Genomic DNA, 27,536 nt, shown 5'->3' with positions numbered 1-27,536 from the left:
AAAAGCTATAATTAAAACTATTATTTATGTTCTCAGATAAATGAGGAATCACTGCACTCAATAGGGTAAAATGGAACTGTCAGTTAGCTAGATAGAGGTCTTGAAAAACTAGAAATGTGAAAATGGGATGAAAGATTCATCTGAAGACCTATACCAAACCAAGTTATCTTCCTAGAAAGCGGAACAAAATTAAATGGAAATAATGATAGGCATAAAAAGATAAAAATATTAGTAGAGCAGTCCAGGAGGTCCAAAGGCTGAGCAAAAAGAATTCCAGAAAAAGATAACAGAAGGGAGGAAGTTAGTAAACAACAAATACGGAAAAAGTGTCCAAAACTAAAACACCTAAGTTTCCAAATAAAAAAAAAAAAGCTTAAAAAATGTCCAGCACAATTATCTTTTTTTTAAAAAAAATGATCACAGTAAGGCCACTTAGTAGGTCATTTACAGATCACTGAAGACTTCAAAATACTGGCAATAAGGACCACATGCAAAGTTTTCAAATAACAAATTGAAAGTTTACATATGAAAAAAAAATAGGGTCAAATTGGACTTCTTAACAGAAATAACCCAAAGCAAGAAATCAAAGAAGAAATGAGGACAGAGTTCTGAATTTTCCAAAACCAGAAAAAGACATCACAAGAAAGGAAAACTAGAGATCAATATCTCTCATGAACGTAGATGCAAAAATACTCAACAAAATGTTAGCAAATCAAATCCAGTAATATAGTAAACATTATACAATACAACCAAGTGGGATGTTTTCCAAATATGCCAGTCTGGTTCAGTATATGAAAGTCAATTAATGTAATTCATCACATCAACAAACTAAAGCAGAAAAATCATACTATCATATCAACAGATGCACAGAAAGTATTTGACAATATCCAAGAATTGTTCATGATTAAAAATAACACAACAATCTAGGAATAGAGGGGACTTCTTCCACATTTATATAGAACACTTACAAAAAAACCCTACAGCTAACATGATATTTAATGTTGATAAATTAGGTGCTTTCCCCCTTCGGGTCAGGAACAAGCAAGGATGCCCCCTCACTACTCCTATTCAGCATCATAGTAGAAGGCCTAAATTGTGTGATAAGGCAAGACAAGTAAACAAAGGTATACAGACTAGGGAGGACAAAAAAAATTGCCTTTGTTTATAGATGACATGATTGCCTAAGTAAAACATACCAAAAAATTAACAACAAAAACCAGAACAAAACTGGTAATACCAAATGCTGGTAAGATGTGGAGCAAAGCTTTTATTCATTACTGGGGGATGCAACATGATACAGCCACATTGGTAGACAGTTTGGAAGTTTCTTAGAAAGTTAAATTTGGGGGGCACATACGTGGTTCAGTTCGTTAAGTATCCAACTCTTGGTTTCAGCTCTGTGCTGACAGTGCAGAGCCAACTTGCGATTCTTTCTCTCCCTCTCTCTGTCCTTTCCCCCTCCTCTGTCTCAAAATAAATAAATAAACTTAAAAAAAAAAAAGAAAGTTAAATTTGATCTTAACATATAATCTAGCTATTGTGCTGCTAGGTACTTACCTAAATGAGTTAAAAATTTTGCTTTTACCCAAACCTGCACATGAATGTTTATAGGAACTTTATTCATAATTTTCAAAATACCAAAAGCAACCAAGGAGTCCTTCAGAAGATGAGTGGGTAAATATTCAACAGAATATTATTCAGCAATAAAAAAGAAATAAGTTATCACGTCATGAAATGACATGGTGGAAACTTAAGTGCATATTGCCTAGTGAAAGTGTCTCTGGAAGAGCTAAATACTATCTGATTTCAACTATATGACATTCTAGAAAAGGCAAAACTATGAAGACAGTACAGAGAGTAGTGGTTGCCAAGAATTTGGGGGAAGGGTGGAGGGCTGAATTAAAAAAAAAAATCTGGACCTTAATGAATTGACAATTCTCCTATATACAGAATGAACTTATCTTTTCCCAAGATCCCCAAAAATCTTATCCCAATATGGAGTCAAGTTCAGGTCCAGGTCCAGATCCAGAATATTTTATCATCTAAATTGTGTGAAGTGGAAGGGTATAAGAGGAGCTTTCTTAGGGGAAATTCTCAGTCACAACTTTTCAAGAATGATTTCTCTTGTGAAGGCCTATGAACTAAAAGACAAGTTATTTGACCCACTTCCCCATTTCACCCCTTCTACACACAGACCTCATGATTGAATATTTATAATTTAAAAACCAGGCATAAGAAAAGCTAGTGGTCACTGTCAGTAATAGCTATGAAATCTAGCCAGACCCCTGTTTCCAATCCTTCATTGGAGCTCCATTCTCCTTTCTCCACACGTCTCTCCATTCTCTTGAGTCATCTTCCTTTTCTTTAGAAATGGCCTTTTTGTGGCTGAGAAGCTTTCTCAGTCTGCTTACTGCTCATGAAAGTTTGGGGACCCAGAGACCTCTTTTCAACGTAAATGATGTCTGTCCAATTCAGTCAAAGCTGGAGGTGCTACCAACAATTATAGTTCTCTTAATAGCTTTTTGGGTTTCTTATGCATCTTATTGTAGTTGACTCCATTAGACAAAGCCACACCCACAGATCTCTCTGAGACAGACTTCACTCTACTCTGGGCTGAACTTAAAGGTCTTTCGGACAAGGCCTTTAAGATTCTTAACAGCCTTTGTCTAGCTAAGAGAGTCTGTGAGATTCAGTCTTAAATTTTTCTGAAGTGACAACCAGGACTTTAAATAGTCTACTCTAACTTAATCTGACCACCTAATCAAAAGTGTTCTCCCTTCACTTACAACATAGGCAATCATAGGACTTAATTATTTCTTGATATTTTTTAGTTTTTTTTTTTAATTTATTTGATTTTTATCCACCTCATTAAAATGTAAGAGCTCATTAAATGTAAGAGCCATGGGGTGGGGTCATTGTTTTGTTTTCAATTTGTGTACCCAGGGACTAATCCAGTGAGTGTTGCATAGTGGGTCCTAAATGTCTGTGCATGAGCCAGTAAGTGAGCATTACGACTTATAGTGGTATTTATTCTACTTTTGCCAAGGCTATTGATTTAATAATTATTACAATTACAGTAGAAACTCATTTAGAAACAGAGCCACATGTTTCCATTAGAGATGAGCCCTGGGTTAATTATAGGCCCCCTGTGGCCATACCAAAGTGGATAGGGTGGGGGTACATTCCGAAAGGTGCTTTCCTTGACCTAAGTCTATATGAGATTTTCACATCAGTGAATTAACTATTCTTGTTCCCAGTTTCTTACTTATCTCACAGAACTTTTAGAAATGTTTAAAATAAATTTCTGTATAGCATTTGACCAAAGAAGCACTCAATGTTGTATAGCTTTTATTAAGACAAGAGGAAGAGAACATCTATCCTTGAATGTAACCTTATATTTCATTCATTGTTCTTATTTCAGTAATGAAAAATTTGACCTTGAAATATATCTTCAGAATGTATTTTTTTCATTATTAGACATATTTAATGTGCTTCTATTAATTTAAATAGATTCCCATCATAAAATATTCAATTACAAAAACAACAACTAATAGAGAAGTATTGTTTATGGAAAAATTTTACCTCTTATTAAAATAGATGTTGAATTAGCTAATGGGAATTTGTAGTCTACTTGCAGTTAGGTTAAACCAGATTGACAAAATTGGGACAATTCTGTTTTTCTGTAAACACCCTCTAACACCATCACTCATTCTTCTAAATTGAAGAGAAAGGCTAGTATGTTGGAGTTATTTCCCAGCTTTGTCTTTTTTTCCTGTCTTTGTGAAGTCCACACACACAGCTACATATTCATTTTCAGGGGTAGCATTAGCCCAGAGCTTCTTCACTCTGATTCCCTGTGTTTATTTTAACATTTTTTTAAAACATTCAACCCTCGTGACAGTGCTATAAGATAGATATTACAGTAGGATTAGACAAACATTTTCTGTAAAGGGCCACAGATTAAATATATTAGTTTCTGTAGGCTATGTGGCCCGGATCATAACTTTCTGCCTCATAACTAAACAATAGCATAGAAAGCAGACCATATGCAAGCAAATAAGCATGGCTATGTTACAGTTAAACTTTATTTATGGATCATGAAATATAAATTTCACATGGTGTTCACGTGTCATGAAACATTATTCTTCCTTTAATTTTAACACTTAAAATATTTTTATTTTATTTATTTACTTATTTAAAAAAATTTTAATGCTTATTTTTGACAGAGAGAGAGAGAGAGAGAGAGAGAGAGAGAGACAGAGCATGAGTGGGGGAGGGGCAGAGAGAGGGAGACACAGAATCCGAAGCAGGCTCCAGGCTCTGAGCTGTCAGCACAGAGCCCGACGTGGGGCTCAAGCTCATGGACTGTGAGATCATGACCTGAGCTGAAGTCAGACGCTCAACTGACTGAGCCACCCAGGCACCCCCACTTAAAAATATTTTTAAAAATTAACTTGTGGGGCGCCTGGGTGGCGCAGTCGGTTAAGCGTCCGACTTCAGCCAGGTCACGATCTCGCGGTCCGTGAGTTCGAGCCCCGCGTCAGGCTCTGGGCTGATGGCTCAGAGCCTGGAGCCTGTTTCCGATTCTGTGTCTCCCTCTCTCTCTGCCCCTGTTCATGCTCTGTCTCTCTCTGTCCCCAAAATAAATAAAAAAAACGTTGAAAAAAAAAATTAAAAAAAAAAAATTAACTTGTAAGCTGTACCAAAACAGGTGGTGAGCCAGATTTGGCCCACAGGCCATAGTTCGCTGATCCCTATAGTATACAGACTAGGAAACTGGGGTTCAGAGAGGTCACAAACCTTTCTCAAAGTAATACTACCAGTGGATTCAAAGTGGATTCAAAGGTGAGCATCTGATTCTTAATCCATGTGGTATATTTCCTCTGGATAGTATCCTAACTTTTAAACTTAAATCTTAAAACTCTAGTTTAACAAAACTGAGAATTCAGATCACTTCTGCTTAGCCCGGAAACCTAGCCACTACCCAACATTATTTACATGGCAAAAGATAGTCCCAATTCTAAGTGACATCACTACTTTGGGATTATTTCCTGCTCTGGGGGCTACCTATATGTACATATATACTTACATATGAAAATAATTGTCCTTTTCTTCTAAGCATTTAAACAATAGTGTTGTAATTTAATATATGATAATTAATTTTCACCAGTATGCAAACATGCATTTTCAGGTAAAAAGCATTTTTCCCTTGTGATCTATCCACAGTGCCAACAGTTGCAGTGCCCCTGCCCTCTGCCCCCCACCTTCCAGTTGGGGATAGATAGAGGTTAGCTCAGCAGCCAAACAGGAGACCACAGCTTTCCCCCGGGTGTTTCAGGACGATCCTAATATTTGCACAAAGCTCTGCTCTGCCTCATGTTAGTGCAACTACAACTATATAGTTGACTGAACATCTGGGGCAGTGCAGGATACAAAATCATTTTCCCAACCCTGAAAAAAAAATGTGTCTGTACACATGCTTATGTTTATGCCTTCTCTCCCCCATGTCTTCATGTCCCTGTCTTTCCTCTCTTGGGGAGACTTGGGCCCAGGCTGCTTGTTGGGCCCACTCATTATCTTGAACTCTGAAACTCTAACCTTTTATATTTTAATTCAAAAGGGAGCATTGTTCCAAATCATCCATTATTTTCAACAAGGGCAAAATAATACAGGCTGTCAAGGGCCCCCAAACACAGGTAATTTATTGCTCAGAAATGCTGGATTGAATGTGTTCCCCAAGAAAGCATTCTTCAAAACCAAATACTAGGCACCACCGTGTAGGAATCCGACTGTAAGTGATTAAAAATACAATGGATCACTGGTCAGTCGTTTGGTCTGTCTAGAATCATTATGCTTGGAAAAGACGTTAAGCTAGGAAAGGAAACCCTTTGAGGTCTGTTCTCTATAAAGAAAGAGGATTAGGAAAAAAAAAAAAAAACAACCCAGTCTTCCTCCCCCATCATCCTAGACAACGTGTTTGTACACACATAGACACAGACAAACACACCCAGAGCCATATATTTCTCAAATAGCCCAGGGCTAAATGCTAAGAATTATAAAGGAAAGATTTAAAAATGCAAGTTTGGACAATGATCTAAGACAGAAGGAGGAAGTCAAAGCAAATGAGTATTATTTAATCTTGTAAATTTGCTATCCTGTGGTGTATTGGTAAGGTGTAGGTGTAGGTAAGAGGCCTTTGTTTGCTCACTATTGTGGCTAGAAGCCTAGGAAAATAAATTTATTCAGGCACGCCAGTCTGTCTGCAAAGACTTCCATTTTGCCTTTGATGGAAATCCTAAACAAAGAAGAGTATCTTTGCTTCTGTCAGGAAAGCAGTTTCAATCAGACTGATGAATAAAAAGCACAGCTGCCGAACATGATCCAGAGCAGGGTAAAGTTTAGGTGCCCAACTGCCTATTATTCTATTAAAATGTGTCATGAACGTTGGTCTGGGCTGATAGAGCAAGGCTAGGCAGCACTCTAAATTGCTTCTCAGTTTTAAAATACCAATTCCAGGAAGAATTATATGGGATAAAATGCGGAACCCCCGCGTCACAAGACAGGCTGTTCAGTGAGACAAAGGTTTCGTTTTGCAGCCACCAAAGTTAGATTCATGCCATTTACATATTTAAGTCTGGGGTTTTGCCTACTTCCTGAGGACTGTGATTGGTGAATGGTTGTTCTGTGATATTTACACCTTTTGTCTGAATTAAGTGAGGCTAAATTATTTCATTCAAAAGAAGCAAGCTACAGGACACTTCCATTTTTTCAAAGTAGTCGTGAGGCCTTAGGAAGCTTTAGGAAGCTCAGATAGCGTTTGCTTTACCTCCTCATGTCACAAGTGGACACTTGTAACACTTAAGATAGAAGAATTGGAACCTCTCCCAAATGTTTCCCAAAGCAGCACCGGAATCTGCAATCCCAAACCTGTGTTCTTTCTGCTCAAATTCTGAGTGGAGAAACGTCATGTCTGTAGTCCCTGAATAATACTTCCAGAAGGGGACACCTGCTATTTTGATGATTACAAGCAACAAACAAAACAAGAGCAGCAAGAGGATCTGTATCGGAAAGAAGCATACTCTTCAGTGACAACTGTTGCAACAGGAGTAGCAAAAACCTACTTTCTAGGTAAACACAAACCTGGACAATCATCACAAATAAGACAGGAGAAGAAAAGAAAGAAAGAAAGAAAGAAAGAAAGAAAGAAAGAAAGAAAGAAAGAAAGAAAGAGGAAAGGAAAGGAAGGAAGGAAGGAAGGAAGAAAAAAAGAAAAAGAAAGAAAAAGAAAGAGAAAGAAAGAAAGAAAGAAAGAAAGAAAGGGAAAAAAAAGAAAGAGAAAGAAAGAAAGAAAGAAAGAAAGAAAGAAAGAAAGAAAGAAAGAAAGAAAGGGAAAAAAAAAGAAAGAGAAAGAAAGAAAGAAAGAGAAAGAGGAAAGGAAGGAAGGAAGAAAGAAAGGAAGAGAGGAAGGAAGGAAGAGAGAGGGAGTGAGGGAGAGAAGGAGGGAGGGAGGGAGGAAGGAAGGAAGGAAGGAAGGAAGGAAGGAAGGAAGGAAGGAAAGGAAAGAAGGAAGAATGAGAGAAAAAAAGAAAAAAACCAGCTACATTTCTCACCAAATTACTACCAGAATATGACTTATTTTTGTCTATTTTTGTCAGACCATTGGCTTTATGTCATGATATCTTGAGACAAACACTTTTTGCTTATGTTTTAAAGGCTGTTGTATTAGTTATCTGTTAGTACCTATGAATTACTGTATAGCTTAATGGTGTAAGACGATGAGCATTCATTGTTTCTTTGAGTCAAGACTGCAGATGTGGCTTAGCTGGATGTTTCTGGCTCAGGGTCTCTTAAAAGGTTGCAGATGAGGCATTTGCAGGGGCTGCATCATCTTAAGACGTGGCTGGGCCTGGAGGATCTGCTTTCAAGAAGACTTACTCACACAGTGCTGAAAGTTGGCAAGAGACTTCATTTTCTCCCCTCATGGGCCTCTCCATAGACTCCTTGTGTATCCTCAAAATATGGTGGCTGATTTCCTCTGGAATGATCACTCCAAGATAGCAAGGCAAAAGTCATAATGTCTTTAATGACTTAGTCTTGGAAATCATGCACTATCATTTCCTCACTGTTCTACAGGTTACACATAGTTGGCCCTATTTAGTGCGGGAGGGAAGTCCAAAAGGGTGTAAAGACCAAGAGGTGAGGTTCACAGATGGCCATCTACTGTCTTCACTTAAAATTTGAGCTACTGTCTTCACTTAAAATTTCACTTAAAATTTGAGCTACACTGAAGCTGTCTTCACTTAAAATTTGAGCTACACTGAAGCTACTGTCTTCACTTAAAATTTGTCTTCACCACTGTCTTCACTTAAAATGTGAGCTACACTGAAGCTATTTCATTGATTTTGCAAAATGGGCTGGTCAGTTCAAACCACCCAATTATTAAGCATAGCCTCATCTTCTAAAGCACTGCTTTTCATTATCATTATGTACATAATCATAATGCCTAACGTTGTGGCACTGTGGCAGCTCTATACAATTTATAAATATTTTTACAGGTATTATGTCATGTATTCACAACTTTAATTATTATTATTATTATTATTATTATTATTTTACTTTAAATTACTTTAGATGCAGAGTTATAAAGATAGTAAAGGGAATTCCTTCAATGCCTTTAGTCAGGTTTCCCTAATGTCGACATCTTACATAACTGTAGCGCAGTTGCCGAAACTTAGACATTCACATTGGAGGTGGGAGGCACCTGGGTGACTCAGTCTGTTAAGCAGAGGGCTCTTGTTTTTGTCTCAGGTCGTGATCTCAGAGTTTCGTGGGTTCGAGCCCCACGTTGGGCTCTGTGCACTGACTGCGCAGAGCCTGCTTGGGATGCTCCCTCTCTCCCTGTCTCTCTGCCCCTCCCCTGCTCACACTCCCTCTCTGTCTCTCTCAAAATAAATAAATAAATACAACTTAAAAAAATTCACATTGATACAATACAATATAGACTTTATTCAGATTTCACTAGGGTTTCCAGTAATGTCCCTTTTCTGTTCTAGAATCCAACCCAGGATACCACATTGCATTTAGTCACTGTCTCCTTAGTTTCCTCTGGTCTGTGACCATTGCTCAGTCTTCCCTTGTTGTTCATGATCTTGACACTTTTAAAGAATATTGGTGTGAGAGAAAGAAAGGGGAAAATCAAGACTCTCAATATTTTATTTTATTTTTTTTATTTAAAAAAATTTTTTTTAACGTTTATTTATTTTTGAGGCAGAGAGAGACAGAGCATGAAAGGGGGAGAGTCAGAGAGAGGGAGACACAGAATCTGAAACAGGCTCCAGGCTCTGAGCTGTCAGCACAGAGCCCGACGCGGGGCTTGAACTCACTGACCGCGAGATCATGACCTCAGCCGAAGTCGGCCGCTTAACCGACTGAGCCACCCAGGCGCCCCTCTCAATATTTTAGTATGAATGACTGGAAAGAGGAAGTTTGCCATGACGGTAGGAAGAAGTTTAGAGTGGAAGATCAGGAGTTCAATTCTGGATACGTCAGGTTGTCTATGTTTGGAATATCTGTATATGATTTGCATGATATAAGATTAATTAAGGCTGGAGAAAATCTGAGGCTTTAGTAAACTGAGACGTCTTCTAAGACAAAGCTTAGCACATAGTGTCAGAACCCTACTTCAGTCTCAGGGAGATGAAAATTACTGCATGGGAAGCCTGGACTTCCTGGGAAAACAGCACTCACAAGATAAGGGGATGTTTTCAAAATATCCACCAGTATTTGACAGTCCACACTAGATCCTCCAACTCTAAATTTATTTATGTCTTAAAGATACAATTTTTATCTCCCTCCCCCATGACTGCAATTTTAAAAACTACATCTTTTATTTACTTAACAACAGCATTTGATGATAATTTCACATCCATTTTAAACCTACTTTCTGTTTTGATAAGCATTTGTTTCTCAGGCTACAGAGGTCTAAATTTTACAGTCTTTTTTTTTTTTTCTTAATATGATCAGCCCTCGCTGCAAAGAATTTCCAAAAGAAATTTCTTCTTTCAGAAGGTCAGGTAAGTAGCTATTGAAAGGCACAATTACAAAGCAAGATTGAACCTCATGTACACACACTGACAATCACTGAAAAAAGGAGAAAGTCTTAATGGGGAGAAGGAATGAGCTTGTCAGAGACGGCTTCTTGAAGGTGAAGAACATTCAACTTAGCCTTAAAAGAAGTGATGGCTAACAGAGAGAAAGGTCCAAGAACAGAATAGGGCCCATTTATAAGATTGGTTTACCTGAGAGCATGAGAAAAGTTCAAATATATATTTTTTGAAGGCAATTATAGGCTTTCTCTTTCATTTTCTTTTGCTTTCTATTTTCAAAAAGCACAATATTTCAAAGAGGCTCATCCTACTTAACTCTCATGTGGTTTAAAAATATAACTAGACATATGTTGTTAATACTTTTATATGTCAGGAGCCTGGAGGCTAGAAACAATTTGAACTTAACTTCTAAATTTTGGTTTCCCGACAACACCTTTGTTCTCAGCCTGAAGAATTTTGCAATGCCAAAAGTTATGAACCTTTCCAGATCTAAACCAATAACTGGGGTACATGAAGCAAATGATTGATTATAAATAAAATGATGGGAAACAGGAAGGTGTCCCCATTTATTGACACAAATTTTCATCTCTATCATGATATTGAAAAGGCAGGTTACGTATATGATAATGATCAAAATAAATGAAAAGAAATAACTTGACAATAGTATAGAACAAATGTGTAATAAGTCTACTATAGCAAGAATGCCTTTCCTCCAAAAAACAGAACTTAAGCTTTTGAGGACACACGGCATGTCTTCCTCAAAAAAGAGGTAGATTCATAGTGATAGTAGCTCAATAAATACATTTAAATTGAATCAGTATGACTCATTTTTTAAAATGTTAATTCCGTAGTCTGAAAAAAGATCAACCTTATTTCTCTCATTTGGAGAGTATTTTCAGATGGCTGTTAAAAGGTGTTTTTTTTTTTCTCCCCCTCTCTCTCTTTCATTCAACTTCTGGAGAGTAACTAGAAACAAATCTGTTGCTTGGAATAAACGTTCAGTCCATATGTTATCTTTCATGGTAGCTGATGGAAGTGTGAAATCCTCCTTAGTAAATGCTGCTTGTGGTCTGTCCCTGCCCCCACCACCATATGTAACACATTTAGGAGTGAGGAGAATGGTTTCTTCATCATTTGACTTTGTTGCTTGCAATTTTTCCTTGAGTAACATAGAAAATTTAAGGAGAATCAGCCGTACTAGTACAGAGAGTGGACAGATCAGTCAGGCTCTTCTGAAAGGCACTCGTGGGCCTTGATGAGGAATGCAAAGGAAAAGGAAAAAGACAAACATTAAGCACATTCTCCATATCTCTGCACCGATGGAAGAAGCATCATGGACTCTGGAAACAGAGACCTTGGCTCATTTTGAGTACCACCATCGATCCATCTGGTAGATCGGGGCAAGTTTCTTAATCTGGATCGAAATTTTTCCCAACTAGAGAATGGTGACATGTAATTCTTACCTTGCTGTGTTGATGCAAGAATTTAAAGAGATAATCCAGGAAAAGGAACTGGAGTATTGTAGCTGTTTAATAAATACTAGTTTCCATCTTCCCATCCCTCCAACTCACCATTCTTGTTACTGATAATGAGAAATTCTTGTTTGTGTTTCAATGGTTTATGAGGATCCAAGGAAGACTGTGAATGTGATCAAGTACATGTTTTTTTGTTTTTTTTTTTTTTTGACAGAAGATTTACCAGAATCTTCTTTTCATACTAGAGAGCTAGTCTAAGTTGACTTCTCTTGGCAAAAGCCATGGGGTAACTGGAAGACTTGGGGTTTTTTACTACTGACCGATATATTTCAGGAAAATTTAACCCCAGGCCAAATGCTTTGTGCTGGGAAAATAGTCCTTGACATCTGAATGCATCTGAGTTTTGCTGAGAGTCAAATGTGTGGGGTAGGACCCCTTGTGAATTGAAACATCACAAAAGCTTTATATTAATTCCCAGAAAACTACATATATAGAGTTTCATGCAGCCCTAATTGAAATGTAATAACTGTTTACAGATTTGACTGCACCATCACCACAGGGTAATTGCTTTTCCACACCAAGCAAGTAAAAGATGAAGTAAATGTGCCCAGAAGAGTTTGGAACCTCAATAAAATATTTCTAAGAATATGATTATGGATGGTGTCTTTCCTGTCTCAAAGCTCAGTCAGAGCTCAGCCTCTACAGAGTCAAGTTACTGCTGGCCTTGGGTGTCCGAAGACCCCTCTATTATTCCAGCTTGAGTTTGTTAAAACATGAAATTGCCTTCTCTCAAAAAGCTACATTTAATAAATTATTTATTGTTGGTTTTTCATATGTTCTGCTTAGCATTGGGCTCAAAACTCAGAGGCATTTTGGCTTTTTATGTGCACTAAGTATGTTGGCATCCCTTCAGAAGGCAGAAAGAAAGAGTGAAAAGAAAGGTGGCAAACTGGAAAATTTCTCATGAATCCCACTGCGATTCACTCATTGTGAAATGTTCAAGAATCATTTATGATGGAGTAATGACCAATCTTGCTCAAAGCAACCGAAAATATAGTTCAAAACAAAACAAAAAACTAAGGTGAAAACAAAATGTTGTAGACTCTGAGTCTGGCGTTCCTTCTTGTCCAGTGAGAAAGTGGGACACAGGATTAAAAATGTGATTGAAGGGCGCCTGGGTGGCTCAGTAGGTTAAGCATCCAACTTCAGCTCAGGTCATGATCATGCAGTTCCAGCCCTGTGTCAGGCTCTGTGCTGACAGCTCAGAGTCTGGGGCCTGCCTTATATTCTGTGTCTCTCTGTCTCTGTCCCCGTGCACACTCTGGATTTCTCTGTCTCAAAAATAAAGAAACGTTAAAAAATTAAAAAAATAAAAATAAAAATGCAAGACATGACTAATGTCCAGGAGAAGACAAGAGCCCCGATTAAGGGTCCTTGCTCCATTTTTATTAGGATCAGAAGGCTTACAAACATGCTGATGGATGTGCACAAAGAGACAATGAAACCGTAAACATTAACTCATGGGTGTGAGGGAAAGGGGGTTTTGAATCTATGCAGGGTTAGGGAGTTGGGTTAATACAAAATAAAATCCTGGTGCCAGGCAGCAGGTTGTTTACCGCAAACCTGAGGCACCATCTCTGTTTACCTAAACTGGTCTAGGGGACAAGAAAGACAGAGCTTGCTACCTGTGGGTCAACAAGGCACCTTTCTTTTGCTAATTAGCTCCCCTCTGGGCAATTTCACCCCTCAGCAGTCCATCGCCCTATTTACCTGTTTACCTAATTTGGTCCTTCCTTCCTGTGAAAGCAGCTTTATGCTATAGTACTAAATTGGGGGGGGGGGTATTTCTGCCCTGAATACCTAATCTTGTGTCCCTCATATACCTTTGTTCTATGCTGGGGTCTCGGCCACGCCCTATCTATACTGGGGCCTCTGCCCCACCCTGTTTATACTGGGGTCTTTGCCTCACCCTATCTATACCTATTTACCTAATCTTGTTTGTCCAAGCTTGGGTGTGAGCATCCTATGGCTTCCTAATTCTTTATGCCTTGTTAACCCATCTGTGCAAGTTCAGGGAATTTGCTAAACTTGTTCTCCACAGTTCCCCCTTTTTGTTTTTGTTTGTTTGTTTGTTTCTTCTGGTTTTGTGTTTAAGGACCATCATCACTCAACACAATAAGAGAAAAAGTGGCTTTCCTCCACCCCCCAATTCCAGAGGCTTTAGAATGTAATACTCAGGGAAAAGGGGAGAGTTCTGTCTCTTGAGAATGTTTGAAAACTAACACTCCATCAAGGAAGGAATCTAGTTTTTTTGAGAACATATATAACAATCTCATGAGATCAGTAATATTCTCCCCATTTTAAATATAAGGAACCTAAGGCCATGGGAAGTTAATTATTTTCCATATAGAAAGTTGCAAAATACAAATTCAAATCCAGTTCATGTTTTTTTTTTTCCAATTCTGTGTTCTTTTCAAACCAAGTGGCCAATTTCAAAATTAAATATATATAATATATAGTTATACATGTACATATACATATATATAGTCTGCATAGTTTCAGAGAAACACCATATTTTGATATTAAGATCTGACTTGAAATTCAATTATTTTCATACATTATATGCTATAATGCAGAAAGTTAATAAACTGAAGGGTAATTGAAATATAGTTGTTTGACCTCAGGTTCCTACTCTAAATGGTAGAACATATAATATAGGTTCCCCTGGGTGGCTCAGTTGGTTGAGCTTTAGACTCTTGATTTCAGTTCAGGTCATGATCCTAGGGTTGTGGGATGGAGCCCTGCGTAAGGCTCTGCTCTGAATGTGGAGCCTGCTTAAGATTCTCTCCAACCACCCCCCCGCCCCCGCCCCCCCCCCCACTCTAGCTTGTGTGTTCTCTCTCTCTCTCTCTCTCTCTCTCTCTCTCTCTCTCAAATTCATGGGTTCATGGGTTTGAGCCCTTTGTTGGGCTCAGTGCTGGCAGTGCAGAGCCTGCTTGAGATTCTCTCTCTCTCTCTCTCTCTCTCTCTCTCTCTGTGTGTCTCTCTCTGCCCCTCCCTGCATGCTCTCTTTCTTAAATAAACAAACTTAAAAAAAAAAGAAAATGTAAATTTTCCCAGGGGTAGTGTGAAAGGCAAATTAACAATAGTAACCAGAGCTGTTCAGAAATATCTGTGCCTTTTCTGATGAAAATCCCATGGTAACTGAAACCACCTTGTCCTATCACATAATTGTGAGCAGATCTGAGATGGAATGCTAGTTCCACTTGTGTAGTAATAGGGAAGGACACTAAGTCTTCTGCAACCTCAGTTTTTGCATCTGTACAATGGAATCCCAACAGTGTATAACTCACAGAATGAGAAAACATATAAAGGCTGTAGCATGGCAATTAACACATAGTAAGAATCTATTAATTAATGGTATTTATTATTAACACACTAACTGACAGTATTATACCTCACAGCTCAGAGCACAATTGTACTTTTCCCAAATAAAAAGGAATCTACTCCTAAGTTGTTTTAGTTCTTTGTTGACACATCTTATACCAATATTTTAAGACTTCTTTTCTGCAAGGTGTAAATATTGGCAAAGCACTTTTATAATGGCTTTAATATGTTGTAGGGTTCCAGTGTACTCTGTGTGATGGTACCTTTTCTAGAACAAACATTTTCACTACAAATAAAAAGAAGCCTTATTTAAGAATTTACACATTAGGGGCAACTGGGTGGCTTAGTTGGTTAAGCGTTTGACTCTTTATTTCAGCCCAGGTCACGATTTCATGGCTTGTGAGTTTGAGCCCCAGTTTGGGCTCTGTGCTGACAGCATGGAGCCTGCTTGGGATTCTCTCATTCTCCCTTTCTCTCTCTGCCCCTCCCCTGCTCTCTCTCTCTCTCTCTCAAAAATAAATAAACTTTAAGAAAAAAGAATTTACACGTTAATTTTCATCATCATCGTATTTTAGGTTTTCATATTGTCTCCTTTAGCATGAAGTACACACAGTTAAATTTATCTTCAAATTCTACCTTCAAATTCAACATACATAATAAATAGAAATACTAGGGCAGCTGTGTGGTGATCGGCAGAGTAATGCTCCTTGCCAAAATGTCCGTGCCTAATCCCCCAAATCTGTCAGTATACTACCTTACATGGCATTTTGCATATGTGATTAAGTTAAGGATCTTGGGATGAGAAGATCCTGGATTACCTGGGTAGGTCCAGTGTAAACACAAGGCTTGTTATAGGAACCAGGAAGAAGGGCCAAAGTCAGAAAAGGAGATGTGATGAGGCCAGCATAGTCAGTCGGGTACCATTGCTGGAAGGGGGCCATGAGCCAAAACATGGAGGTAGTTTCTAAAAGCTCAAAATGTCATGGGACAGATACTGCCCTAGAGTTTCTGAAGTGAACACAGCTCTCCTGACACCTTGCTTTTGGTCCTACAGGACCCCGTTTTGGACTTCTGACCTCTAGAAATGTAAGATAATAAACTCCTTCTGAATAATGTGATATAAGTGTAGCCTTTTCTTTTACATTATTATTGGTGTTCTTGCTGATTTATGTATTTATTTGCATATGAAAATTAGATGAGTCCTCAATAATTACAAGAAAAACTATATGAAGTAAAGGGAATTTAGTCAATGTCTATTATTTTAATAAACAAATTGCTTCCTATGGATAATATGTTTACTAAAATCATCTTCAATTCAGAACAAGGCAAAGCTAACTTTGTTAAGAATACAACGAAAACTGGTCAAAATCTTAAGTATTAAAACAAAAGTGATATTCAATGATCAATTCAACATTAATGTTCCCAAAGCTCATGGGACCCCATATTTATGCCTATAATCAAAAACAAACATGTCCACTAGCTGGTAGATGAAGGATGTTGATCTGCTCATATAAAACTGAACTTCTTTGAAGTTACCAATATCATGGATGTTCTAATTACGTGGTTATATGATAGTTTTCTGATTTTTGAATTCAGTTTGTGTATTGTCTGCTCTGGCTGCTACAACAAAATTCCACAGACTGAGTGGCTTAAGCAACAGAACTTTATGTTGTCATGGTTCTAGAGGACAGAAGTCCAGGATCAAAGAATCATCAAGGTTGGTTTCTGATGAGAACATTTTTCCTGGCTGCTCTGTGTCCTTACATTGCTTTTTTCCCTGAGAGATCTCTGTCGTCCGTTTTTATAGAGACAAAAATCTTATCTGATTAGGGCCCCACCCTTATGACCTCATTTAACCTTGTTACCTCCTTAGAGACTGTCTCCAAATACAGTCACTTTGAACTTCAACATGAATTTTGAGGGGACACAATTCTGTCTGTAATAGCTTGCTCAAGGGATGAAAATAGAAAGACATGAAAGCAAGGAGGGAGAGAAGAAAATTTTATTCTACTCCATTGCAACCTCTCTCTTTGGGACTAATTAGAGTTGGGAATTTTATTTGAAAACATGTTTTAAATTTTACATGTTGTTGTAAATTAATTCTGAAGAAAATCCTTAGGTTTACTTTTCTGTACACTGTGTTATTCTTTCTTACTAGTCTGAGAGTTAGATATGCAGAATAAAATGCTCACATTTAAAAATATACATAAATATATGGCACATTCACATTTTTCTTCATTGCAGAACACTGCCGTGTTATTATGAAGAATGTGTGAAGAAATTTCTAATTTTTTGAAAGTCTAACACTTATTCCGATCATAATAAGTTAATCTTGAACAAAGTAGCATTTGTTACATAGTTTCAACATTTATATTCTTGACCAAAAAAAAAAAAAATGTTAGCTGAATGCTATGCTTTGTTACTAGGGGGAAAAATGATGGTCAGGCTTTGAATGTGACTTGGGATAAGGTTAAAAAATATTTTAAATATGTAAAAGTTTGAAGTTCAGTTTTCTCTGGGCTACTAATTTGTTGGAAATCTCAGGTCATTTTTTTTGTTTTTGGACTAGGTTACCAGAATTTTCAGGTCCATCTTGCCCCGCCATCTTGCTTTCCTCCCACTCGTCTTGTGATAGAGGTCTTTGTTATATGGATTTGGAAATACCCTAGAGAAAAATGTCTTTGCTGAAAATTATGAATGAAAGTGTCTATAATATATGACCATGACAACAGTATGTGAAATTCCCCTTTCTAGTCTGCAGATTATCTTCCCAGCCTTGTCCTTCTTAACAGTCCTGGGTGATGGTGAAATCTCTGCAATGGGCAAAGTTCCTCTTAGACAATGATTCCACCATTGTCTCTCTGCACTCTCCCCCTACCCTCCATTCAGTTCAGTTTTCACTGTGACATCTTCTCAAAGAGTAATTCAGATAAACACCACTGCCCCATGTATACAAATCTTGGAAGTGTTTAGAATAAGATCCATACTGCAGTTTTGTTTTTTTTAATTTTTTTTTTCAACGTTTATTTATTTTTGGGACAGAGAGAGACAGAGCATGAACGGGGGAGGGGCAGAGAGAGAGGGAGACACAGAATCGGAAACAGGCTCCAGGCTCTGAGCCATCAGCCCAGAGCCTGACGCGGGGCTCGAACTCACGGACCGCGAGATCGTGACCTGGCTGAAGTCGGACGCTCAACCGACTGCGCCACCCAGGCGCCCCTATACTGCAGTTTTGATGTGGTGCCTCCTTTTCATCATTTTGGCCTTGACGCCATTTCTATCTATTCTGATAGTTATTCCCTGACTCTACTGGGTTAAGTTCCACCCCTGTCCCCATCAGTCAGTTTCTCACTGTTGCCCTATTTTACTTTCCTTCTTTTCTTTTCTTTTCTTTTCTTTTCTTTTCTTTTCTTTTCTTTTCTTTTCTTTTCTTTTCTTTTCTTTTATTATTTTATTTTAATTTATTTTTTATTTAAATCTTAGTTAACAGAAGTATAATAATGGTTTCAGGAGTAGAATCCAGGGATTCATCATTTCCATATAACTCCCAGTGTTCATCCAAGTGAGTGCCCTCCTTATGCCCATCACGAATTTAGCCCATCCCCCCCCCCGCAAACAGCCCTCAGTTTGTTCTCTGTATTTAAGGGTCTCTTATGGTTTGTCTCCCTTTATGTTTGTATTTTCTTTTTCCTTTCTTTCTGCTATGTTCATCTATTTTGTTTCTTAAGTTCTACATGAGTGAAACCATATATTTGTCTTTTTCTGACTGACTTTGCTTAGCATAATAATACACACTGTTGCAAATGGCAAGATTTCATTCTTTTGATCGCTGAGTAATATTTCATTGTGTATATATACCACATCTTCTTTATCCATCAATCGATGGACATTTGGGGTCTTTCCATAATTTGGCTATTGTTGATAGTGCTGCTATAAATATTGGGATGCACGTACCCCTTCAAGTCAGTATTATTTTCTCCTTTGGATAAATACCTAGTAGTGCAATTGCTGGGTTGTAGAGTAGTTCTATTTTTAATTTTTTGAGGAACCTCTATACTGTTTTCCAGAGTGGTTGCACCAGCTTGCGTTCCCAATAACAGTGCAAAAGTGTACCCCTTTCTCCACATCCTCACCAACATCTGTTGTTTCCTGAGTTGTTCATTTTAGCCATTTTGACAGGTGTGAGGTGGTACCTCATTATAATTTTGATTTGTATTTCTCTGATTTTGAGGGATGTTGAGTATCTTTTCATGTGTCCCGTAGCCATCTGGATGTCTTCTTTGGAAGAATGTCTTTTCATGTCTTTTGCCCATTTCTTCGCCAGATTATTTGTTTTTTGGATGTTGGGTTTGATATGTTCTTTATAGATTTTGGATACTAACGCTTTATCCAATATGTCATTTGCAAATATTTTCTCCCATTCCGTTGGTTGCCTTTTAGTTTTGTTGTGCCTTCTTGTGCAGAAACTTTGTATCTTGATGAGGTCTCAATAGTTCATTTTTGCTTTTGGTTCTCTTCAGAGACATGTCTAATAAGAAGTTGCTGTGGCTGAGGTTCAAGAAGTTGCTGCTCCTCTAGGATTCTGGTAGTTTCTTGTCTCACATTTAGGTCTTTCATCTATTTTGAATCTATTTTTGTGTGTGGTGTAAGAAAGTGGTCCAGGTTCATTTTTCTGCATGTCACTGTCCAGTTTTCCCAGCACCATTTGTTAAAGAGATTTTTTCCATTGGATACTCTTTCCTGCTTTGTTGAAGATTAGTTGACCATATAGTTGTGGGTCCATTTCTGTGTTCTCTATTCTGTTCCATTGATCTGAGTGTCTGTTCTTGTGCCAGTACCATACTGTGTTGATGATTACATCTTTGAAATATAGCTTAAAGTCTGGGATTGCGATGCCTCCAGCTTTGGTTTTCTTTTTCAATATTACTTTGGTTATTCAGGGTCTATTCTGGTTCCATAAAAATTTTAAAGTTGTTTGTTCTATCTCTGTGAAGAATGCTGGTGTTATTTTGATAGGGATTGCACTAAATGTGTAGATTGCTTTGGGTAGTATAGACATTTTTACAATATTTGTTCTTCCAATATATGATCATGGGATGTTTCTCCATTTCTTTGTGTCTTCTTCAATTTCTTTCATAAACTTTCCATAGTTTTCAGTGTACAGATCTCTTACCTCTTTGGTTACATTTATTCCTAGGTATCTTATGGCTTTTGGTGCAACTGTAAATGGAATCGATTCCTTGATTTCTCTTTCTTCTGCTTCATTATTGGTGTACAAAAATGCAACAGATTTCTGTGCATTGCTTTTATATACTGCGACTGCTGAATTCATGTGTCAGTTCTAGCAGTTTTTTAGTGGAGTCTTTCTGGTTTTTCACATAGAGTATCATTTTGTCTGTGAAGAGTGAAAGTTTGATTTCTTCTTTGCCAATCTGTAAGCCTTTAATTTCTTTTTGTTGTCTGATTGCTGAGATTAGGACCTCCAGTACTATGCTGAACAATAGTGGTCAGCGTGGACATCCCTGACAGGTTCCTGACCTTAGGGGGAAAGCTCTCAGTTTTTCCCACTGAGGATGATGTTGGCTGTGGCTCTTTCATTTATGGCTTTTATGATGTTAAGGTATATTCCGTCTATCTCTACTTTCTTGAGGGTTTTATCAAGAAAGGATGCTGCATTTTGTCAAATTCTTTTTTGGCATCTATTGAGAAGATCATATTTACTTTCTTCATAGAACTTGCCACTCTTGAATATCTGTGTATACATTTATTCTATTTTACATGTGTATTGTTAGTTTTACCCCATTACTGTCTAAGGTTCATTAGGACAAAGAATGTTGTCTATCACGTTCATGGCTGTACCCCTATGTGAGTTAAGTACTGGCATAGAACAGGTACTTATATTATTTACTTATTTCTTTTTATTATTCTTGTGTAACAAATTACTGCGTACATGAAGGCTTAAGGCAATTCAAATATACTCTTTCATGGTTTCATAAATCAGAAGTCCAGGCCTAGCTAATATGTGTTCTCTCCTTAGCCTCTCACAAAGCTGAAATCAAGCTATCAGCTGAGGTGCATCATTTTCTGGAGCTTGGAGTTCTTTTTTTCCAAGTTTATATGGCTTTTGGCAGAATTAAGTCCCATAGAGTTGTAGCACTGAGGCCCCTGTTCTCTTGCTGGCTATAGACCAATGCTACTCTCAGCTCCTGAAGACTTTCTGTAGTTAACTGCATGTAACCCCCTCTGTTGGCCCTCCCACGTTTTGAACTTGTTGGACTTCTGGTTCTGAAAGCCATCTCCTGATTAATTCATGCCCATCCACACTCAAGGGGAGGGTATTATGCAGAGTGTGCACCCTGAGGGTAAGGGGTATCTTGGGAAGCATCTTAGAATTCTGCCAATAATATACCAAATAAATTTGGAACTTATAAAGTGTTGTCACTCCACATCTGTAATAAATTTTAAATGCAAAACTGAAATTTAAAAATTGCAAAAATGAAGACAATAAAGAAGTATGTAATTTTTTTTATATTGAAAAGCATTTTTAAATTTTTTCTTTGTTTTAATCTAATGTCGACCTTTCTATAACTACATTTTGAGTGCCAGACATTGTTAAACGCACAGATATGATTAACTAGAATTGGATCACCAGTTTACAGGCATGTTTATTCATAACTAACTAACCTTCAGTTAGAAACTGCAATTTTATTTCTCATTTTAAACTACCCTCTCAATCCAATGCCTATTTTATCGTTTCCCCTCAATGGGCTATGATTTCATGATGAGAATTTAGAAAACATCATTAAAAAGATTGTCATTCCATTGACATTTCATTTTATCCTTTTCTAATGCCCCCTCCACCCCCCCCCAAAAAACCCTATCTTTATTTCTAGTATTGATTATGAATGTGTCTCTATCATGATAGTCAGTAAGCAGGGAAGAGCATGGTGTTTGGAATCATGAGTTTCTGTTTGAATTTTGACTCCACTGTTTATGTGTTATATGATCATGAGAAACATCTTCCTTCTACCTCAGTTCACCTGTCAATAAAATGTGGATAACAATATTTACCTCAAAAGACTGGCATAAAGAGTAAAGAAATAAATCATTTGAAAAGTGGCACACAGTAGGCATTCAGTGAAAGTGAGATTTATTTTCGCAGGTGGAAAATATAATGTCTCCATAAATACTTGTTAAAAAAAACAGATTCCCAGGTCTTCACTAGGTCAGATATTCTAGAACAGGGACCCAGTAAACAGGGACCCTCATTAGCACACCAATGTCTGAAAACCAAAGATAAGGAAATACACAAATAATTCATTAGATGGAAGTAAAGTGCATTTTGAATATATTTATTATTGACAAATATTTTTTTATGTCTTTAAAGATATAATCATTATGTCAAATGTCAAGCTTACTTCTTGTTTTGTTAGATTCTGTGTATATGTCAGTTTTCATCGTTGTAAAATAAGTATTGCATAATTTTAGAATCGTATGTTTGCTTCTTCTCCCAATGTGTTACAAACTGAGTTTCTTCATCCCTCCCACCCTCCAACATCTTAGAGTTTTGTCTCTGTTTCCAAAGAACAATAGTCAAGAAGGCAAATAATTTTCACATTCCGATTCCTCACTTTCATTCACAGTAGTCTCTTATCTGTTGGGGATACATTCCAAGAACTCCAGTGAATGCCTGAAATGGCAAATGGGAGCAAACCCTATATATACTATTTTTTTTTTTTTGTATACATACACATCTGATAAAGTTTAATTTAGAAGTTAGTTACAGTAAGAGATTAGCAATAATAACCAATAATGAAATAGAACAATTGTCATCATATAATGTAATAAAAGTTATGTGAATGTAGTTTCTCTCTATATACCAAAATATCTTACTATACTGTACTCACCCTTCTTGTGATGATGTGAGATGATAAAATGTCTAGGGGACAATATGAAGTGAAGGAATGACACAGGCCTTGTGACGTAGTGTTAGGCTACCACTGACCTTTGGATGCTACCCCAGAACGAGGATCATCTGCTTCTGGACTGTTGTTGATCATGGGTAACTGAACACACAGAAAGCAAAATCACAGATAATCACACATCAATTAGGTGTGGAATGGTGATGTTCACAAATGAAGTACAGGTATCTCCCACTTTTCAAAAGTTGGTGTTAATGTCACTTCATTTTTATGAAAGATATATATTAGTAACTGTTTTCACTAGCTGAAACAAATCCAAAGAGGATTTTTGCTTTTACAAAAATGGTAAATAGCAAAAATAGCATTCAGCATTAGTTTTGCAGCAAGCCTTACAGAGGCAGCATGCACCTGAGCAGTGAGAGTGGTCCCTCCCAGTTCATTCCCTGAGAACTCACTCAGTAACTCAGAATCCAGCCTCCGTAGCTTTGAACAGTGTGTGTGAGCACCTGTGTTTTATATCAATTTATTTTGTGCATCCATTAGTAAGATATGTGTTCTAAGGTATCAGAAGCCTAAGAGAGGTGGTTTTTTGAGTCTGGGGATGCTAAAATATTTTTCTGTATAAATTAATAGTAATTGCTTCCTTGCTTTGTGTCATTTTGGCTTACAAAAACTTTCAAAGTTTTTTATTTTTGAATCATGGGGGAAACCTGTACATCTTAAACTTATAGAAATATGTGCATTAGTTATGTGACCATATTTTTGGAAGAAAAAAATCAAGATGTGGTTAAAGAATGGAGACAATTGGAGAGAATATTCAACTATTTGAAATTAGTGTATTCTGGAAAATCAGTCACAATCCTAATGTCTCTTAAGTGCCATATGCCTAATTACACCAGTGGATAAAGAGGAAGATAAAGTTCTTGGACTTTTTAAGGGTTTTACATTTCAACTTTTATCAGTTAAATTCAGAAAATTGTCTCTCTTCTCTTCTATAAGCTCCACCCCTACTCTGACCTTGAACTATCTCTAGCTCTTATTTGTGATCAAAACCATATATATGCACTGCAGATCTTTCTGGGATGGAAGCAAATCATTGCCATGCAGCACAACCAAAGCTCATCAAAAGCTCACTTCCACTGTCCTTTGAAACTGGGGAGAATGTGGCCTGTCTTCCCACTGTGTTGCATCAGCCCAGCAAATTATGTCTTTCCCCCTCATGAGAAGCCATATCACCCCAGGTGTGTTTCTCCAGCACAATTTGAAAATAATGAGACAAACACTGGACACAACATGCTTCTGACAGAGACCACTGAGTATAAGCTTGTGGGAGAGAATTAATTTGGCCAGAGGCTGCAGCTAGTTTCGCCTCCCATACTTTGGCCTCTCAGATCACTGGGCCTCTCAGATTTAGTAGATGTCAATGCACAGATCAAACATTATATTCTAAAACCCAAGTAGCCATTTTGGAATTTCAAGTAGTATGTGGCTTGGTTCATGGATGGCAGAAGAACTGAGGGAGGTTAGCTACTTATGTAGGTTAAATTGTTCACATGAGCGTGGAGGATTTAGATTTAAACCTCCTAAGCCACACCCCTTCTCCCCCTCTCCCCCCCCCCCCCCCCCCGTTACTTCTTTTTAGTTTTAAATAACCAAAGGACTTGGAGCATTTCTTAGGTGCTTCAATTTTATACTTAACCTATCCTTGTGATGTTAAAAAGATCTTGCCTGGTAACAGATGTGGCAGAAGCTATGTGTAGAGCTCATACAAATAATACAAAAAGATCAAAATTAAAAATAGAGGATGTAGGGGCGCCTGGCTGGCTCAGTTGGTTAAGTGTCTGCCTTCAGACACTTCATGGTCTCCCAGTCAGTGAGTTTAAACCCTGCCTTGGGCTCTGTGCTGACAGCTTGGAGACTGGAGCCTGCTTCAGATTCTCTGTCTCCCTCTGTCTCTGCCCCTCCCATGCTTGCACTCTGTCTCTCTGTGTCTCAAAAATAAATAAACATTAAAAAATAAATAAAAAAATAGAGGCTATAATGGCATTTGAAACTGTTTGGATATTTATTATATGCCGGGCTCTCTACTAAGAGCCCAGACTTTAGAGATGTAATTACTGGGTTCAAAGCCCAACTCTGGAAAATTGCTAGAACTTTAGAGAAGTTGCTTAACCTCTCTGGGGCTCACTCTCCTCATCTATATAATGGGCATAAAATCAACTGCTTACAGTTGTTGTGAATAGTTAGTGCATACATTGTGTATAGAATACTATTTAGCACATCCTAAGGGCTCAAAAAATAACTCTTATCATTAGTATTACCTATGATAACTATTAAAAGCTCTTTATACTAGTAATAACTCTTAGCATTAATGATAACTATTTTAAACTATTATTAGTGGTAAATTATCATTAGTGATAACGTGATTAGTCATAACTATGATAACCAGTGATGATACATAAATTTCACTTCTTTTTTTTAAGTTTCATTACTTCTTTTTAAAAATTTTTTTAATGTTTATTTATTTTTGAGAGAGAGACAGACAGACAGACAGACTGTGAGCAGGGGAGGGGCAGAGAGAGAGGGAGGCACAGAATCTGAAGCAGGTTCCAGGTTCTGAGCTGTCAGCACAGAGCCTGGTGCGGGGCTTGAACTCACTGACTGTGAGATCATGACCTGAGCTAAAGTCAGATGCTAACTGACTGAGCCACCCAGGTGCCCCTAGTTTCATTACTTCTTAAACATTATCTCTTCTAATTTAAGAATCTGGAGTGCCCGGGTGGCTCAGTACATTAAGCATTCAAGTCTTGATTTTGGCTCAGGTCATGATCTCAAGGTTGTGGGTCTGAGCCCCATGTCAGGCTCCATTCTAAGCATGGAGCTTGCTTAAGATTCTCTCTTTCTCTCCCTCTGTTCCTCCCCCGCTCTCTTTCTTTGTCTAAAGAAAATAGAATAAAATAAAATATTAAAAATCTTCTTAGCTCTGATTCTAGTTTCCTCTTAACACAGCAGCTTAATCATAAAAAGCCCAAAAAGAAAAAAAATTGCCAGAGACCATATGACCAATAATTGACATTGAGCACTGGGCAGAAGTTGTCTATCCAACTCCAGAGTGTGAAGCACTACATGCTTTTACTTCTGAATGTAAGCAAATACTTCAAAATGATTTATTAAGGCAACTAGCATTTACTGAGCTCCTCCCATGTTCTCTTTCCATATTTCTCTTTCAGTAGCAGTGTGTGTTTGTGTGTGTGTGTGTGTGTGTGTGTGTGTGTGTGTGTGTGTAGGATTATGGGGTTTCAGAGTGATGGTGGGGTCCAGAGCTAATGGCCAAGAAAGAATTCTTGAGAAGTCCTTGGGGCAAGAAGGTGATTTTATGAAACCATGGGAATAGGACCCATGGGCAGAAATATCTGCACTGAGGTTGTGAAGAGTGGCTGGTTGGATACTATGGAGTCTGGGAAGATAAAGTTAAGAAGTTTCTTAAAGGATTTCCATATGCTAAAGAAGACTCACAGATTACTGGAGGCCTACCTATTGTCAAGCTAAGGTGGTTTTTCCCTCTAGCAAAGCATTATCATTAAGACAGTAGGGAGTTCCTGGAGATTAGGCTATTGATAAAATTGCCTTTTTCTTGTAATTTACTATATTTGCAAACTGATAGTCTTTGTACAACTGTGATCTCTTATCAGTTAACAATTCGTTTTTCTCTTTCCTTTGTTCTTGGGCAGCCAGGAGAAATATCACACATATCCTGCCTGGTGGGGCATGGGATACGCTAGTTTGTGCTTCGCCCTCAGCTTGCCTTATGCTCCCTCATCATAGGAAGGCAGTGGGTAGGGAGGGAAACCTCTAATACCCCTCCAGCAACATTCTTTGCAAGTACTTGTGAGTATCCCAGAACACTGAAAATGGTAAGCCTGATAAGATGCAAGCAATGTCCAAAGGCAAATCCCATTCATTCATCCATCCATACTTATTCATCCATTTACTTATTATCAAATTGAATGTCTACCATATACTGGACATTGTTCAAAACTTGAGGGGTCAGCATTGAAAAACAAAAAACAAAAATGTTAACCTGTTCTCATGAGCTTACAACTGGATGGAGAAGACAGACAGCAATCAAGCAAACAAGTAAGCCGTAAACATTTATTAATGTGAAGAGCCACACTGTGTATGATGGAGAATAACTTTAAATATGAACGTTTAGATTAAGATCTGAGTGACAAAAACAGAAGCAGATATGAAGATGATGGCGAAGTACACTTAGGGAAGAGGAAACAGAGAAAATGAGGTCACGTGGGAAGAACGTGGAAGGTTTGTGGAACTGAGGAAAGGCCAATATGGAAGGAGTGTAATATATAAGGAGTAGAGAGATAGGAGATAATTTCAGAGAAGTAGGTGGGAGTCAAATTTAAGAGAGCTTGATAGGGGCACCTGGGTGGCTCAGTCGGTCGAGTGTCCAATTTCAGTTCAGGTCATGGTCTCACAGTTCATGAGTTTGAGCCCTGCGTCGGGTTCCGTGCTGACATCTCAGAGCCTGGAGCCTGCTTCGGATTCTGTGTCTCCCTCTCTGTCTCCCCCTCCCCTGCTCATGCTCTGCCTCTCTCTGTATCTCAAAAATAAATAAATGTTAAAAAAAG

The 27,536-nt window shown here is 37.9% G+C and overlaps 1 long non-coding RNA gene across 1 annotated transcript in view; it reads left to right on the top strand.

Moving 5' to 3' along the window:
- LOC122472475 overlaps positions 1-27,536 on the top strand; it is a 398,762-nt gene that overhangs the window by 56,844 nt on the left and 314,382 nt on the right. The window lies entirely within an intron of this gene.

The sequence above is a fragment of the Prionailurus bengalensis genome, chromosome B4 (genome assembly GCF_016509475.1).
Source record: "Prionailurus bengalensis isolate Pbe53 chromosome B4, Fcat_Pben_1.1_paternal_pri, whole genome shotgun sequence".
Classification (NCBI taxonomy): Eukaryota; Metazoa; Chordata; class Mammalia; order Carnivora; family Felidae; genus Prionailurus; species Prionailurus bengalensis.
Note: the sequence above shows the minus strand (reverse complement) of the source record. Positions and strands in the feature narration are given on the sequence as shown.